Source organism: Poecilia latipinna, unplaced genomic scaffold, assembly GCF_001443285.1.
Source record: "Poecilia latipinna isolate Pla-1442-1.1 unplaced genomic scaffold, P_latipinna-1.0 Scaffold2050, whole genome shotgun sequence".
Lineage (NCBI taxonomy): Eukaryota > Metazoa > Chordata > Actinopteri > Cyprinodontiformes > Poeciliidae > Poecilia > Poecilia latipinna.
In genome coordinates this window covers 72,707-88,799 of record NW_015114666.1, presented here as the reverse complement: position 1 = coordinate 88,799, position 16,093 = coordinate 72,707, and the positions used below count along the sequence as shown (strand labels likewise).

General features: G+C 42.2%; 1 long non-coding RNA gene across 1 annotated transcript in view; it reads right to left on the bottom strand.

Annotated features, from left to right (window-relative positions):
- Window positions 1–11,347: 11,347 nt before the first annotated feature.
- The window catches only part of LOC106935960 (uncharacterized), a 30,853-nt gene continuing 26,107 nt past the window's right edge, over window positions 11,348–16,093 (bottom strand). The window contains exon 4 of the long non-coding RNA XR_001422019.1: window positions 11,348–12,969. This is a non-coding gene — a long non-coding RNA (uncharacterized LOC106935960). The remainder of the gene's footprint in view (window positions 12,970–16,093) is intronic.

Below are 16,093 nucleotides of genomic sequence, written 5' to 3'. Positions count from 1 at the left end.
TTAATGAAAATGTTTTTAATAATTTAAAATCAGTGGCTAATTTGAATGTTGGGTTAAATTCAAAGTCAAGCTGGCATAGACCAGTATGAGGCTCTCATGATGTGATAATTATTTTATCACAAAAATATTTAACATGAATTAATTGCTTTCACTGAAATAGGAAAGCATAAAATGAGTGTACCATAGGCTGACTAACAGTATGAAGCTCCCTTAATCCCATAAATATTCAGCTAGCAAATAATATATTTGAAGTAATATTTTAATTTTACCAACATCACTGGAAGTAATATTAGAGTCTTGACTTCAGATGATCTGAAAGGGAATCTATGGAGGCTGCTAAAAGATTAAGGTTATGGCAAGGAGGCCTTCTGATGAAAATCTGGAGCTCCTTATTAAAGACAAACTTTTAGGGCTCCAACAATTTCTTACCATAATACTCCTGCCTCTTAAATTGAGAGAGTAGTTTTCTCTGCAGCACTCCCGCCTCCTTAAGCTGTTCCTGCAAACTTCCGGTCAGCTGACTGAAAGAGGACTGCTAAACCTTTACTTTACTTGCGAGAAAAGCATCTTTGTTTGAGTCTAGATCTCAAAATCTACATAAATGTTATAGATTGCATCATCCGACTTTGTTTTATTTTAGAGGCTGTTGGAATAATTGTTGCCTTTATTTGAAATAAGGGGAGTTGAAAAATCTGACATTTATTTTCTTATTTGGGTAATCTATCTAACGATGATCTCATTTTGACCTAAACTTAATGTATGGCAGACGTTTTCATCAAACACCCAAAAAATGTAGCACAATATTTTTTTTTTCAGGTAGATGTATTTATGGATTGTTGTTGTTTTGTCCAGCTGGCCAGCGGTTTGCAACAACAGTTTTTTGCTAAGGTTCCTAGAGAATTTATTAAATGTTTGCCACATTGTTGGTTTGGACCAAACAACAAAGCAGTACAAAGTACTCAATCTGGTAAAAGTAGTCAAAGTGCCAGTTCCTTATGGATCCAACTGATTAACCATATAAAAAAAAAAGTAGCATTATCCATAGCGATGATATTCCTAGCCATTCCCAAACAAGCGGCTAACTTTTACCTGTCGGATACAAATGGAAAGTTTGGTGTCAAACAAGCTTAACATATCGCATCCGCTCACCGTTGGAGGCCGCGGCCCACTTTCAGCACAGTGTCCACTTATATGGCACACTACCAGCCTTTAAATAAAACTGAAGCCGGTAACCTGAGCCGTGTTGACACAGTGTTTAAATGTCAGGATTCCATAAACACAGAGAAGGTGGGCCTCCTCCAGGGATTTGTGTGAGCCCTTTCGCTCCTACATGTTTTAAAAAGCTCGCAGATGATTAGGCGGATCAAATGGCCGGGGGATAAAGCCACAAAGGGCTGCTCTGGTCCGTGTGAAAATATTAAGGTGCTCATTATGATTACGTACAACCTGTTGACATCCTGAAATTGCTGTGAAATTGGCCATACTGTCGAGGAATGCCGGATCCAGACAGAGAGTAATTGCATTTCCTGTGAGTCTCTCGCTCTTTTTATGTCTCTTGTTCTCTCTGTCAAACTTTCACTGAAGGTTTTTTTTTTTTTTTTTTTTTTTATCGGGGATTTATCGTTATTGAAGTGACTTGACTTGGACTGAAGAGCTGACCACAGGTTTATCTCAACTTTAAAGGATTTTCGCATGTCTAAGGAGGGGCGCCTCAAAAGCCTTCGTTCAGTCTGTTAGCATGTGTGCGTCTTGTAAAAGCCTCCCGCCTGAAGGATAAGGGAACTCTAGAAAGCGTTTTGACTGCATGCAGGCCTCCTGATGGATCTCAGCTCGGAGAACAATCTCTCCCCGCCGCGTCCTGTCAGATAAAAACCGAGGTTTTGGACGCGCGCCATCGCGGGATGGGGGTTGGCAGGATGCAATGACTCACTGAGGTTTGAAACCCCATTAAAAATTGTCACTTTATTTTAAGTAGCTGCCACGCTCATGAGTCCCACATCCTTCTGGAAAACGTATCAGAGCTCTAGAGTTGGCTGGGGAACGCGCTCCGATGTTCATGCCGAGACTGGCTGTACTGTTAAAGCGCATTAAACCTGGACGACTTTGTAGTAATAGAAGCTTTTCGGCCGCAGAATATTGAGTCTAAACATACTGAGAAAATTGTTTTTGAAACTGTAACAGCATATAAGTCTGGATACTGTCTGAGTGTTGGATATGTTGCAGTCCTGGTAGATTCAGTCAAACATTTGACATAATATTCAGGGATTTCTTTTCTGTTAATGTTTCATTTTATTATTTTTTTGCATGCTTTAACAAGGAAGCAAGGTTATCCTAAATCCAGTGGTTGTCCATTCAAAACATTGTTCCTGGTGACAAGGCTGTGTTCTACGAATTTCACTCAAACCTTTTACGATATTTATGTGAAACATCCTGACTGCCTCTTGAGCTTCTTTAGGCAGAGTGGAACCATTTGTGCGTCTTTTGATCCCCAGATTGTTCTTGGTTTTTCCAGTTAATGTTCTATTACGGTTATGAAGGTCCACAAATTACATAAAATACATTTCATACAGTGTCGAGCAAAAGTATGTGGATATATAGTGGAGCACAATTGTGAAGTTGAAGGAAAATGAAGGATATTTTTGTTTTAAAAGTGTTGTATGCGTTTGTGATCAGCCCCATTGATTCTAATAGGTGATAGATGATATCCAAGTGCTTAAACATCTCAATGAGCATGGTCCAAAAGTTCACCTGAAAAGATGAAGAATATCTGATAACCTGGCTGTCTAATGATAGGTCAGGCTAGGAGAGCATCATTCAGAGAAGTCAGTGAGAGTCAATAACTTGATTCAATCTGCTGTGCTATCTTATAGGAAACTTTTAAAACTGAAGTTAAGATTGATTGCAACACCTAATGGTGTATTTCAAACTGAAAGTGATTTGTAATGACTTGTATATTTTAAATTTTTACCCTTTTTATCAGCAAAAAGTTTCATTTTTACTTTCCTTCTAAAATTACAAACAATTTGACTCAGTTTATCGTTAAAACACATTAAGGTTTGCATGATTAAAAACAAAAAAGCACATGGTGTATTACAAATTCCAGATAGGACTTTTTTTTTTTTAAACAACCACACAGCAACAAAACACAAGCTGTTTCCGTGCAAGTAAAACTGTTTTGTTTCTTTGGCATTCAGCTGGCCGATTTAGTCCTTTTAACACTCAGATGGTTGGTGTCCCTCCTAAGAAAACTTCTCCTCTGCCAGGCATGATGCATGCGAACCTGACAGCAGCCTCCCCTCCATCATGGTCTAGTAGTCTCCACCGACCCCGGGTTTCCTCGTGGGCGTCTGCCGAGTAAATCCACATACACAATTTGGTTCCTGTTGTGCTTCTGTCCTCGAGTGAGTGCGGAAGGGATGAGTAAAAGAGATGAGTATAAACAAGCGCAGAACCCCCCCCACCACCCCCGCTGTTTATTGTTACAGGTACAGGCTGCCAAAGCCCGAGCAATGGGGCAAAAACATGGCTGTTTATTTTATATCCTCTTCCTGAAGTGTGCCTGGAGACACTGGGAACAGGATGAATAACACGTTTGGGAGGGGGAAAAAAAAGGCAAGAAGCAAAATAAGCAACAGTGGAGCAGAAAGACTGAAAGGGAGTTTTTTGGGGGAATTTCACTCTTTTTTTTTTTTTTTGCAGGAGCAGTGTAAAATCGCAAGAGCGAAAAAGTCGTCGAAAAATTCGTCTTGATGCTTGATTGCGTTTTACTTTTTTTTTTCTTTCTTTTATAGCCGGAGGTAGCTGAGGAGGGGGAAAGAAAGCGAAACTTCTTTGTTTTCTGTCTGTAAGAGTTAAAGTGTTTGGTTAGGCAGAGAGCCAGCGCGGAGGACAGCCGGCCGACTGCAGCGCCGCGCGGTTCTGCCGGCTTCTGCTGCAGAGGTCGGCTAAGTCTGCTGAAATCGAATCCCGCGTCTGCTGCCCGGAATAACAACGTGGCAGACTGGCCCAAGGGTAATGGCAAGATTGTGTTGTTGTGTTTTGGGGTGAAATCTAATGAGGAGTTAGAGTTCTGCTAGCGCTGTCTTTTTAGATTATGCATACACGCGAGGCCCTTCTAAGCAGAGGCCAGGTGCTTTTTTTTTTTTTTTTTTTTCCCCAAGAACTTTGCGTGGCGCCAAAATGTCAGAATTAGCAGAACCCTAGCTCACATGACTCTATTGCGACGGATCAGGTCTCTTATCAGCTTTCATGCTTGAAACCTGTTTGGCATCTCTGTCAAAAAGTACTACAGCATCCAGCACTGATGAGAAAAACAGACACCTTCTAAAGTAATAATCCACTTCCTTTGTCAAACCGCTACTGTCATTTAAGATCACTTTTTTGCATTCTTCAGGCACCAAGCAACGGGGCTAAAAGTGCATGTAAGGGTATTCATACTCGCTTATTTTATAGTGTGTACTTGTTACGGGGAAGAAGAGGGATGCATGATTTCCAGTTTGATAAGACAGATGAGCATGTTCAGCCTCTTTTACTCTGAGACCCCTAAGCAAAATCCAGTGCAACCAGTTGCGCCCATGTGTTACGAGACTGGTGATGTGTAATTTAACCTCAGAATAAGTCCAGCTGTTCTTTGAAGGACTCACAGTTCGATCCATCATCTGAAATGTTAGAGTACAGCTAAACTGCAAACCACCAAACCCGGCAGAGTCGATAATGTTAAATTAAGTTTTCAATCAAAATAAAAACAAAACAAAAAAAAACAAAAAAACAAAATGCAGCTTTCTTTTTTTTGATAAACATTCACTTTAGGAAGTATGCAATTTTTGAAGAACCAGGCTTTTTTTTTATTATTATATTTAGATTTCAAAACAAATTAAAACTTGAATATTTATTAAAAAAAGAAGTGGATATATTTTCTGCTGTGGGATGTTGAATAAATACGTAAAAAAAGAAAAACACACATAATTCCTACCTTAAAACAAGAAGAATATATCTAAAGAATATAACTGCTGCTTTTCGTGTCATTCTGTTGTAGAAGTTCAAAGCAATCATTCGATGAAGAAGGAAAACTACTAAACATGCATTTGCTAATATATTTAAAAACATGAGTTAGTCATTCATAATTGTTTTGCTAAGATTTTAAAGAGACATTGTGTGAGGTCCAAAGAGCCACCTGTAGCTCCGGAGACACAGGTTAAAGTTATGTGGCTGAGCGTCAACAGTTCATGTAAAAGTGGATTTTTTGTTTTGTTTTGTTTTTTGTTGGCATGTACAGCAAAGCTGGTTTGAGGAGACTGCAAAATACTTCAAATTGTACCACAGGGTCACTTTTCAGCAGGATAATAACCCCAAGCATAACACCCAGAGCTACAATGAAATGATTCGGATCAAAGCATGCATGTGTTAAAATGGCCCAGTCAAAGCCCAGGCTTAAACCCATTTGAAAATGTGTGGAGAGACTTTAAAACGGCAGAGTTTTTTGCGAAGAACTTTTTTAAAGATCTTAGTCTTTGTATTTTCATGCGGCTGCAATACAGTGGTTGTAACATGACAAAGAATTCAAAGCACATTAATATTTTTGCAAAGCATAAAAGACATTAAAGCTACGTCGCCGCTGCTGCAGATCCTGCATGATCAGAATGAGCCGTGGTTTTCAGATGGCATTTAGATATCTAACGCTAATAAATGCAGCTCGGCTGTTACACGAACAGGCTTCTATTATTTCAGCAGCCAAGTCCGTCTCTGCCTCGGAGTTCGAGAAGCTTAAACTGTTTCCTGAGGCATGGAGTAAGCATGTTTGGGTAGGCACATTCTTTTTCTTAGCGTGAAATTGTACTGTAATTGCCATGAAATTTCACTATTCAAAGTTCCCAAAAGTGAAGATGTGACATGGCAGCAGTCAGCATCTTTAATATGTCGTTGGACTTGTAATGCATTTGAATTTGCGGAGCTCGGTGTTGGAAGAATTAATTGGATGTCGTGGATCTCAAACCGCCTGTGAGAAAGCGGGAGGGAAAAGAACGGCTCCTGAAACACTGGCGATGATCGAATCTACACGCAGTCCTCCCACCTCCCAGCTTCTCCGCTCTGCATCAAGGTATGGATTGTTTTTTTAATCAGGCTTCTGTGCTCCCGACAGCTTGTGACCGCATGAGAGGGGCAGTTTGTCCTGCGGAGCTGCGCAGCCTGCAGGGGCCCCCGTGTTTGGCTTGGAGGTCAATGAATGACATTGTATGGTGAAAGGAAATGAAAAATGCAAGATTGTAATTTATGGGATAGTGGAACTGATTTTTAAGGATGTCTTTCTTTTTTTTTTTTTTTCATTAACTTTCCTCACGTTGCTTTGCTTGAAGTTTTCCAAACATGCCACAGCTGAGTGTGAACTGTGCTTCGTTGTGTTGGTAATGACAAGGCAGGCGGTGGTGGCGTCTCACCCTCTCCTCACGCCCCCCGTTTCCGTGACCGACCGTACCGAGGCAAGCCGTCGTGAAGTCCAAATGCTAAACATGCCAAACTGATTTCACATCTGAAGAAAGAGGCATTTCCTCGAACCCACAAGCTTTTTTTTTTTATTATTGAAGGCAGACTTGAGATTTTTTTTAATCGAGGTTCTGGTAAAAAAGTTGTAAGGAGGTAGTAGTAGAAAAGAAATATCCTTTACTGTCCCATAGTGGGAAAATGTCTGTCTTTTGGGTAATCAAAAGAAAAAAATGGATATTTTTAAATGCTCATGAATTTTATGTCTAATATTATATTCAGTAGGGTCCATTGACTTTCTCAATGATTTAGTTAGTTGAAGGTTTGTAAGACCAGGTTTAAAATTCTTGCTAACTCCTAGTTAACCTTGGATATGGCATGAAGTTCCTTAAAGTCAGGGGGATTTTAAAAGCCGGACACGTCAATGATGCATAGTAAGTAACAATGGAGGAAAATGCGTCCTTGACAACGAAAGACTTGGAAGTTTCATCATCCGACAGATGAGCCACCTAGTCTGATCAACTATTTCAATCCTCTTATGCTATTTCAATTTACATCACTGGTTTGTCCATCTTCTGCACTTCTGAGACTTGTCTCTGTTGGACCCCTGAATGTGGAGACAACAGACTTGGACTCCGTTGAACAGACGGTGAAGTAAGGAGCTGGACTGCTATTCTTTTCTGGCTGAGAGTTTAAGATCCAAGAAGCCAGAGCTGACGTTCCCATTGACGAGAAGTTGGAAAACTGTGACTTTCCTTATTTGGAACAGGATAAGAATGGACAGAGAGAAGTTCAAAGCTTTACTTCCCCCTTTGCTCTTAAATTCCAATTTTATTTTATTTTATAGTGATATAATTTAACATAATATGGATGGGATGGCATGTGGCTCAGTCGGTACACGAGGTGCAAGTGAATCTCGCATTAAAATCCCAATTTCTCCCTTTGTTCTCACACTCAGCGTGTTCTATCTGCTTCCTGTCATTTTGGGAGACTTCCTGTTGTGAAACAGGCATTTAATCAAGCTTAAACAACAATCAAAACACCTGCGCTGCAAATAACGAGAACCTCCCTGAAAGCGACTTGCGACATTTCATTCATTCTAGTTACTAAATAAAAGGAAACACTGGGCCAGGGTTTTCTTCACAAATTTCTACTTTTAAAGAAAAAAACCCCTCAAATTTATAAACCATTTCCTCCCTTCCTGTGAAATCAGGCAGCTCAGCGGGCCGGAGCCAAGCAGGGCTGGGTCTGCAGGGGCTTGCAAACAGCTGGCAGAGGTTTCGGCGTACCTTTGCCACCTGCGGGCGGGCGTCAACACAACTGGCTAAATAAATGGTACCACCGTCAGGATCTTGTCAGGGTGACACCCGTAGCAAAAACCAACTTTAGAGGCAGTTGTGCTGCAAATATTTATGCTTTCTACCTTTCTCAAATTATAGTCTCACCTCTTTTTTGCTTTTTTGTGTTTTTTTTTTTAATAGTTCAATGTGACTTTTGTTGGTTTGACTCGCTGCTCTCCTGCAGATGGCAATGTTGTCCTGATTTGAGATCGCAATACTACCCTGGCGAACTCCGTGCCACTATGTGTGAGGCCTTTTTCCTAACTGGTGACATTTAACAAGCATAAGTAAACGTCTTCCCCCTGTCTCCTTTTCCTGTTCTCTGTTGGCTTTGTTCCGGATATCAAAGCAAAGTAACTCACAGCACAAAGGGAGGAGGAGGAGGTGGAGGAGGAGGAGATTCGGATCGCTTGAGTTTGCCATGCTCCGGTCCAAGCTCTTGGTAGAACACCAACTTCCAGGACAGAGGGGGTCAGCTATGCAGATGAATGAGGTGGAAGCTGGTCTGTTTGCCTAAAACCAACACAAACTTGGAAATTTGTCTCGGTGCCGGTCGCATGGAAGGCTTCAGGGCTGCAGGGGCACACGCCATTACCACCAGCGGAATTTTCCTAAAACAAGGCAAGAAAAGTCGAGGGCAAGAAATATAATGAGTGAGGAGAGACGGGGGGGAACCTCCAGAGAGGAGTGAAACTTTCCACAGGTTCTATTTATGTGGGCCTGGAAGGTCTTTCTAACGAGGAAACGATGATGAGGAGGGTTGATATTACTAAGGTTGTCTCTCTATGATCTTCCCACTGGCTGCGTTTTTATTGCTGACTTCCTCTGTCTTAATGTCTCCCCCTTTTTTTTGGGTGATGACCATCCAGGAAAAGAAGCTATTAACAGGCCACGAGGGCAACCCTGACAATCAGCCAGGGTTCCCACTGTACCAGCCAACCTTTCCCTTCCCTCCCAAGATGGTGCAACATTTTCTTTCTCTTGACGGCCAGGCTAATAGACAAAGCTGAATCTTTTGGTTCTTCTGGAGTTATAGTTTTGAGAGCAAGCATATTTCACAGTTGTTGAGCTAGATCAAAAAGCATAAATAAACATGCCAACCTGGATTATTTTCTTTTGCTTGCTTGCTTTTTTTTCTTCCCCTCTCTTTCTCTTTCCTCCGTGGCCATGAAAACATGTCGACATCGCAAATCTAATAACAGTCCGTGGAATATATTCAATTTACACTGAAAGGTCACGCCGGAGCCCATCGAACTCCTCCGAGGCTTTCGCACAAAGGCCGCAGTGTGTGTCACCATCGCTTCGTCTCCATCAGCGCACAGACGTTTACTTTTCAGTCTCCAGGATGACGGCCTCACTTGGGAATTTTGTATATGATAAACTATGTGATAGGTAACCCCTGCTGACCGAACCTCCATCCTTTTCCTTTCTCCCACTTCTTTTCCTTTCTTTCCTCCTTAACAGATCCTCTTCTCGGATTTCTCCCCTCCGCCCCACATGCGTCGCCCCCCCAGCCCGAGCCCCAGCTGCTGGCTCCCTGCCCACAGCTGAAGACGTGTGTGCCCAACGACGCTGCGCGATCCCCCCAGGGGATAGCGGGGAACGTTGGGGTAGTGGGGACTGAGGTGGTCAGAGTCTGGATGAGCCGAGTTGCCGCAGAGGAAACCACATAACCACAGCGTGTGTTTGTGTGTGGTGCCGTGTGCGTTGGTGTGAAGCCAAATCCCAGGAGTCCACGCGCTGCGTCCTGCACATCCAATGTGAATGTGTGTGTGTGTGTGTGTGTGTACACGCACATACATGGCATGTATGGGTCTGTTGAAAAGCTCAACAGCACAAAACTGGGTGGTGCTGGCTCAGTCCTGGTAAAAGTATCAGGGCTCTAGCTGGTTTAGAAAGCGTGATTACCTGTTCTACCACAGGGGCTTTATTATAAAGTTGAGAAGTCATAATATTAAAGCCTTGTTCAGGCTCAGGTCATGCCCAAAGCTGGCTGGAGAGACACTTTCTCCTAAGTTATACCTTCTGGTTACCTTCCTACGCTATTCTGCTTGATTCAAATCTCACGTCACGCACCAGGTTGGTCTTTCTCCAATTGGCTTGGACTCCTCCAGGCCAATCAGCAAACAGAAGGAGTTGTCGATTTTTAGGCCGAAATTAGAATTGTAGACTGCCTGTACTTTTAGCAATGGCAGCGGAGGAAGTGAACGAAGCCGTTCAGTCGGTGTTGGCCATCTCTCTTTGCAGTGGTGGATGGTTGTTTGCAATGCACGCAATTTCCAGGGAGCTTTATAGCTTCGACCTGGCACATTACATATGTTGCAGACAAACATTAGCGATCGCGTAAAATGTAAAACTTCAACAGAGTTCACGCCTCCAGGAAGCAATCGTTTGTCACTAGCCGAGTGTCGAGACCTTCTGTGCGAAGCACAGCGTAGGTCCCTGCGCTGGTTTTTAGCAGGGCACTTTCTGGTGACACATTCTGGACAAAATTACAAACTTGGTTTAAATTTAAAGTTTTCCCAGTAGATTGAGGGTTTTGCACAGACTTTATAATAATTGATCCATGTTAACAGTGTAAGCGACCCAGTTATATATGATGCTTTGACGTGTGTTTTGAAGCAACAAGGAAAACTGTGATACAGATGTATTCCTAACCTATTAAAAAATGTGTGGTCTTGACAGAATACACAGTCTTTGTCAGTAAGAATGAACTAATCACATCACTCATTGTTTAAGGAAACCAATTTTTGCCTATTCTTATTTTCAAAATAGCTCATATTCATTTCAATTTGGTGAACAACTGTTATGTGTCCATTTTCAAATCTTTTCACAGATCGCCCAATTTCATTTACTTTGAATAGGACATTCTAACACCTAAGTATGCTTTGATCTAAACCATTCCATGAAAAGCTCTGGCTGTATGTTTAAGATCTCTATTTGGAATTGCCCTTTATATACTGTATCCAATTTTTTTTTTCATGCCACCACAATGTTTCACCAAGGGGATGGTTTGTTGAAAGTAATGTGCAGTTCTAGTTTGACCTTTTACTACCACCTAAAGTGTGTGATCACAAAATGCTAAAAGGTTGAAGGGCGGCTGTAAGGCGGTATACACAAGCAGCAGCATCAGTTGCCCCTGCAGGTGGAAAAGAAGAATGCAGCTATAAAATAAAATAGAAGTTCAAATTTTAGCAGCTTGAATAATCTCAGTTTCGGGTACAACGATGGCTCAATTTAATAGTGGTTTGATAAACTCAATTTTAAAAATATAATTTGCACTGCTCCTTTATTTATAACACTGTATCACTTTTGTATATAGTTGCTCTGACAGGGTACTAATAACACATTCAGTTTTACAAAATGCTCTGAAGGGAGCAAAAATTGCAACACAGCTATGTACTTTCAGTATAAATATTTTTTTATATTTAAATAAGTGTCTGAAAGTGAAGCTGAGGTAAAAGTGTATAAAATGATTTTTAGAGACCGCAGTTGTTTAAGAATGACACAAATCACAAATTTGCCCCAGATGGAAGATTGGAAAGCCTTTAATGTTGCTTTGTACTTTGGTTTTAAAGAGACATGTCCTTTGTCACCAACAGTGGAAAAAGTCATCTTGGCTGTAAACACAGAACTCACTGTGGTTTCCACTCCCGGGCCCGACACAGAACAAATGGCCATCTCCACGCCTTCCTCACGTACCAAACCGTCAGGAGTGATTCCCCACGGTTTGAATGTAACTACCTCAGAAGCAACACGGCCGCTCTCCTCTCCCGTGTCAACACCCCTGATCTTGAGGTGATGGCGGAGCGTTAGTGACGGTGGCTTGACCTGTCATTGTATTAGCCCTGGCAGGTCTTAACAGGATTAGAACCCCCCCACCCCCCCGACTTGCATCGAAAAAAAAAAAAACAACCGAGGCAAAGCAAAAGAAATCAAGACACATATATAGGTTGTGGTTGTCATAACACACATGTGGGTGTGAAGTGTACAGGATTAATGTTCTGGCACATGCAAGGCCTGTAGTATGGTCTGCGTGCGTACATGCAGGCGTTCTCCGGAGGGGTGAAGATCACCCCCCGCTCCCGCCCTCCCGCTCTTTGCGCAGTTACACGCTGTTTGTTTTTACAGTTGCATTGTGGGACACCATAGCCATGTGCCCCCTGCTCCCAACTGTCAAACAAGATTATTGGACTTGCCCCCTTTTCCCCACCACTACAGTGGAAGACTACTGAACGACTAAGTCCATGCTTTTAGCACGAACCATAACCATCCAAAGAAACACAAACTTGTGCTCGGAGTCAAGAAAACTTTCTCCCAACTTCATTTACTCCGAACTGCAGCAAAAACAGAGGCTCGCAGCCATAACAAATGAAAGCCTTTTGAAACAAAGGATCTACTATTTTCAGTACAAACACATCCCCAAAGAAAAAAGACTGTTTCCTTTCCTCAATGACCGAAACAAAGATTCTTTAAAAGTGTCTCTTTATGGTTTTAGGTTGCAGCAAGAAATTGGATTGGGGTTCAAAGTCAGCTCACTGAAGGTCTTCCCAGTATAACAAGAACCATGAAGCCTGAGAAACGGCGCAGGGCCCGAGGTGAGAAAACAGATGAAGTGCTAGACTCCGGAGTGAGGCTCAAACATGTGAAAGACACACGAACACAATCCTCTATTAGAGCGATACGATCTCAGCAGGAATCTTCCATTTTCAGGCTAAACTCGCTCGAAGATCATTTTTCGGCAGTCGGGTTTGGATTTTGCTTTCGCTCTATCTGGAAAGAACATCACGTTGAGCGGCTTTCGTGTCCATCCAAGGCCGGGAATCGGAGGGATCGTTACCAAATTCAGTTACCCGTATCCCCAGCTCATGGCACGGTCAAACTAATCAAGATGTATGATTTGTTACAGACAGGGATTCTCTTTGCTCCAAGGTAGATAAGCTTCTTCCATGTAGGCGGCTTTAAACTACTCCAAGATTGCTGGAGGACTCAGAGAGGGGGAAAAAAAAAAAAAGTCCAACAGGTTTGACATGTCATAATACGTCAAGTCGGTCGTAAATTATGTCAGATACTATTAGCCGTTCTTGAAAGCAGATCTTTTTTCTCCTTGTGTGCTTTGGCTAGCCGCGGAGCTAAGTCAGAGTGCAGACACCTGAAAAGGAAAGAGAGAGAAAAGAGCATTAACAGGATAGCAGAAACGGGGGGGATTACAGGAGGATAAGGGATGAGAGGTCTGCTCGGAGGTGTAGTCGTAAATCGGGCCGCGTCTAGTCGGAGAATCACGGCGGATTGGAGCACATGATTTACGAGGTCTTTATGACCAGGGGAGGTGGCATTACACACTGCAAAGAGTTACAAATGGAGAGGCATTAACCTCTACCTGCTGCTGTCAGACTGATACAGTCGCTCCCGAGCTCGGAGGAGGACTGCCGTCAATGAGCTTCGGGAGTTATAACCCTCCATAATAGATAATCTGTGTGTTCGGTGGTGGAAAAAGACCCACATCAACCTCTCTGTCATCACTCGGCTGGTGAAAGTGAACCATTTATTTCTGCGCTTTGAAAAGGGCAGGTTACTCACATCTTTCAAGTCAGCCTCCTCTCGAGTGCGTTTTTTTTTTTTTTTTCTAAATACCACGTAGAAATCCTCGTGAAAATGAAAAATGTCCGGGGCTCAAACGGCCTGTGTGTTCCGCGTGATGAAATGAGCCGGCGGAGTAACACCAACAGAGGTGAAGGTGATAAATTCGACAGGCGCGCTGTGAAAACACATCAAACCGAGGGACCCCTTCCGTGCCCCCACACACCCTTCTCCAAACATTTCGGGCTCGTCGGAGCACCTTCGCATTTATTTGTTTTTTAATTCGCTCTCATGCATTTTAATAGATCCATTACCTATAAATATCCGAGCATACACAGGGACACATCCTTTAGCGCTGACCAAGAATAACAAGCCCAGGAAGGCTCAGATAGAGGGGGCAGTGTGTTCATTATGATATGCGGCGTTCAATTGCCACATTAATTAAGCAGCTCCAGTCAGCAGGGGGAGAGTGAGCGACGGGACCGGTCACTGGAGGCACGGCTGACGCTCTGCCAAATCTAAGCCTCTGTGTCCGGCGCCTGATTTATGGACACAGGCAAGATTTGGGGTGAGGGGGGGCGGATTCCAGGAGTCATATTTTTAGTGGGCGGTAGTGCCGCGCGCACATGTGCTGGGACTTAGGGGCCTCCCCTGTGGGACGCCATTCATCTCTCATCACTGCCATGTTGATAACATCCCCCTCTATAAGATACACACATCCTCATTCAGCAAACACACTCTTACTCTTGGAGGGACCAGGTGGTGGTCAGCTTCCTACAAGCGGGGTTACATAAATACACAGCCGTCGTTGAGATGACACTAGGTCTCTGGTATAATTTTTTTTTTTTTGTAATCCTTTTGTAAGTTTGTGATTTGCGGATGTTTAACAGGAAGTCATTGAGGAGTGTGTACAGCCCCGTTTCCTTCCTGCTCAGACGGAGGGGTAATTGGACCATGTTTTAACAGCTCCACGGCTGCACTAACCCTTCCCTCTTTCTAAATGCGTCTTCCTACGTGCTTCTTCGTATTGATTTCCCTTCCGATTTTTGATTGTGTAATTAAACAAAGAAAAGCGGGGAGGCAATGCCCGGCGCCAGACGTCGCTCAACCGCTCTGCACATGTGCCGATAATGACGTTCCCAACTCGTTTGCATATCAGAATGGTTGATTATGAGCGTGGCATGCGTGAGCACAAACTTGCTGGGTCAGCAAGCAAAAAGGGAAGGGCAGGGAGATGAAAGGCCCATCGCACATCAACTGAACAGTCACATCTGAAAAAGCTTTGCATCAGTAAACATGGTTTAAAAATGGTCTAACATGCATGTTTACGGTGGTAAAAAGATGCATACCCATGCCTAATAGGTCAAAAAGTGTTAAGTATTCAAGCTACTGTTTTAGACTTAGAAACATCTTTGTGATCAAAAATAAAATAAAATTGGGAAAGAGCCCAACTCTAAGTTTAGATAGAATTTATATCTAATTACGTTTATTTGCATAGCATATTTCAGCAAAGTGCTTTCCCTCATAAGCACACAAAAAAAATAATAAAAATAAGGATATGTAAGCATACTGGTGGGAGAATAAGGGGAAATGCATGGACCTAAATACAGGGCAATCCTACAAAATAAAAAAAACGAAAACTAGTGAGAATGCAGAAGAATTGAGTCTAGGGGACAGCTCACTTTCCAGCAAGACGATGACCCTAAAAATGTAGGAAAAGCAAAGAAAATAAAAATCTTTGTCCTTTTACACCAGTGTTTGTATTTTGGTTTACTTTTGTGTTCCTCGGGAGTCACTTCTGCATTCTTTGTTGCTTAAAATGCCTCACCATATTCAATCCATTTCTCTATTATTACAAAAAAGTTGTGGCCATATTTGTTTCTTTTTTGTGTTCAGTTTTAGTTTATTCTTACGTTCTGCTGTTTGTGCATTTAGATTTACTTTTCTTATTTCAGCGTACCTGTTTGCTCTCTTCCACAGGTGTTCCTAGTTCCCTGATTAACACAGCTGCATCCAGCAGCTTTTTCCACTTTTCCCTCAGCATTGTTCTTTGTCGGTCCATCTGCTCATTTTGCACTACACTGCTGACTACTACTTCTGGTTTGTTTTTGAACATATTTAGTTTTATTATCTTCAGTTTATGTTTCTGGATTTTGGACCTTTTGAGTTTGTTTTTGTAAGTTCCCTTTTGTTTTTCTTAAGCATCTTATATTTTTGCTCCACTTCTGCCTCCCGTTGCCTTCATGTTAGAATGGTCCAGTCAATGGTCCAAACTTAAACTACTGACATTTTGGGAAAATCTGAGAAGTAATGATCAGATATGCTCCAGCAAATTTATCTAAACGTGATCTAGAGACAAACCCAAAGACTCTTCCTGTTGTGAACAAAAGCACGTCACACTTTTCAGAACTTTATTTATAAAAAATGACCGTCCTGCGAGTTCACAATCATGCTCTTCTTACTATTTTTCTATCATATAAAATTCCTGTAAAATACTTTTAAACTTGCAGTTGTAATGTGACAAAATGTAAAAAGGTCAAATACTATAACAGAGACCTGTGGGTAGGAAAGGACTAACTATAAAAGACATAGGTTGTCACTGTATACATCATAAAATATTATCAAACCCTAAATTCACAAATCTCATCCCTAAATTCCTGTTTCAGTCTGGAACAGACTTGAAAATCTTTAAAAAC